Here is a 2,506-nt window from a genome sequence, read left to right as displayed (position 1 = left end):
AATAAAAAAAAGTAACCATCACAAAACAAAAAATTGGCGTATTTCACTTTATTTCTCTACCTTATGTTACAACTACTGTCACGTTATACCAGTCAACATAGCCATGTTTGTATAGTCCATCTAGCACTCACATTATCCAATCCTGGTTTGCCTATATGCGTATTTTCTTCAATCAAACCTCTAATCCCTACAATAACTTTTAAAGACACGACATGGACACAAACTCTAATGCCTGATAAACAAGTTGTGACAGCGTGCTGAACCGTAAGTTCCCCAGGGATGGCGTTTTAAGCAGAAATCTTTTAAATTCCATTTAATGCCACACCCCATGCGAGCGTTTATAAACTGCCAGTTGTCTTATGGTGTGAAGAACAAAATCACTAGCGAAGGTGCTTTAAGCATACTCTTCAATTCTCTACTTTTACATGTAATTTTTAATAGATTAACCACAAAGGCCGGTAAGATGAATACAAAATGTAACAAGCCTTTAGGGGTTACCACCTCTATGTAGTGTGTACCATGTAGCTTGTGTTGTGGCTTTCATTAAGTATTATGCACACACAAATGGTGCAACAAAATTTTGTAATGGATTGCTCAAATTTGGTTGTTGGTTTTGTGGCTCGAATGTGGTTCGTGGTTTGCCAGTGACCATATATGAGTTGGGGTTGTTCCACACAACTTACACGATATTCAAATTTCATGATGGCCATGGAAATTTCTTGCCATATGGTAAACATACAACAATGTGTAACAACGTTATTCAACATCACATCAAGACTTGACTAAAAATAGTTCCAACAATAGTGATGATTTCTTGTATGTCAGCATGACGATACTGAGACCTGTAGAAGAATAAGCAGGCACTGAAGTTAACCTTAAATTAAACACTCATGCAACTGACCTGGAACATCGGTCGCAACACCAAAAACACTTGTTTCGATATCTGATGACACAATCCAGCAGGCACTGAATCAAAAGAGAATGTACAAAAAATCAATATGCCGGGCTGTATCAATAATAGCATGGATAATCAAAATGAACAAAAATTATATTCCAGGCTAAGTGAATGAATAACATAACTGTTGGGTAAGCATGTCAAACCTAAACATTAGGACATTAGTCAAACAAAAGTACGCTATCACAACTTGGTCATAATACAATGTTTGTACCACTGGACTTCACACTGGTTGTCCAAAAATTGTGCCATTCTGGGACAACAGCATAATTATGAAACAAATAGTTACTACAACACAGAAGGCTTACTGTTGCACTGTCTACACTGATATATCATAATTTAAAATCATAACAGGTGGGCATTAAATACAATGCACTTAACATCTGGGTACTAGGAAAAAATCTCTAACATCACAACATGTAAACTGACCTGGAAATTAACACCCTGGATGCCACTACAGTCTACACTGGATATTTGTTTGAACCCATCAACACTATGCTCGATACATGTGAGTAGACTGACCTGCAAATTCACATCACTAGTATACAGTGATAATTGATAACTACAAAAAGAACAATTGCAATAATACAATTCCTCTGAACGTTAACTGACCTGAAATTCATGACACCTGTATCTTTGTTCTTGCATGGTCTCAACTTACATATGTACCATGATCACATTCAACTGCTAGTGGATAAACCAGGATGACCAGATGGCCTGCAAAAACCAACAAGCAGGTGTTAAATACAATACACCTAAAGCCTGGAATATGAAAAATATTATATAAGCAATATTCCACACTGATATAGTAATAGATTATAGGATGTTGTGGAACTTGTCTAAACGTGTAAACTTGAACATGAGGACAACTGCATAATCTGGACACTTGGAATTGTCCAATACCTGATGAACAAGTTGGTACTAATGACATTCACTTCAACATTTTATCCCAGCTGGGTGAATCTCTTGTAACTAAGTAAAAAGGTGTTTATTTTCCACCTGCAACCAAAGTTCTACATTTCTGTGGTTGAGTGTACATAAACTGACCTGGAAAATCAGTATGCCATAGGGGTATGGAAATGGTTCCTTTCCTTCTGTTGTGACATTACTTACAGCTGACTGGTAAATGATCACCGATGTCCCCGTGGACCCCAACAATGAGTATATCAATAACTTCACAAGTTGGAATGAATTTCCTTTCAACATCTGGTGGACAGGTCCAAAAACCCTATCGCACAAACACGGTGAATCAGTGTGTGGCGGTGTGACACGTTGCACAAACTTCGCTCTCCGTTTCGTTAGCATTCAAGACCGGCATATATCATAGAGTACCTCAGTATTCTTGACTCTTACTTCTTCAAGCGTTGCTCAACAGCATTGAAACCGGGTCGGGTCATCCGGGTCACATTTTCTCCGGGTCATCCGGGTCTGACCTGGTTTACAAATTATACGGGTCTGACCCGAATTGGATCACGTGAGAAACGGAATTGTTCGTTTGACGACGTGGAAACTTATAAATGCTATCGCGTAGCTCTTTCGTGAGCCACCCCC

General features: G+C 38.5%; 1 long non-coding RNA gene across 1 annotated transcript; it reads right to left on the bottom strand.

Annotated features, from left to right (window-relative positions):
* Positions 1 to 705: 705 nt before the first annotated feature.
* LOC136250320 (uncharacterized) lies at positions 706 to 1,466 on the bottom strand. The gene is made up of 3 exons (XR_010698496.1): positions 1,385 to 1,466; positions 902 to 966; positions 706 to 842 (listed from the first exon to the last, which is right to left on the bottom strand). It is a non-coding gene; the product is annotated as an uncharacterized lncRNA (long non-coding RNA).
* Between the last annotated feature and the right edge of the window lie 1,040 nt (positions 1,467 to 2,506).

This window comes from Dysidea avara, chromosome 1 (assembly GCF_963678975.1).
Source record: "Dysidea avara chromosome 1, odDysAvar1.4, whole genome shotgun sequence".
In the NCBI taxonomy this organism is placed as follows: Eukaryota; Metazoa; Porifera; class Demospongiae; order Dictyoceratida; family Dysideidae; genus Dysidea; species Dysidea avara.
Note: the sequence above shows the minus strand (reverse complement) of the source record. Positions and strands in the feature narration are given on the sequence as shown.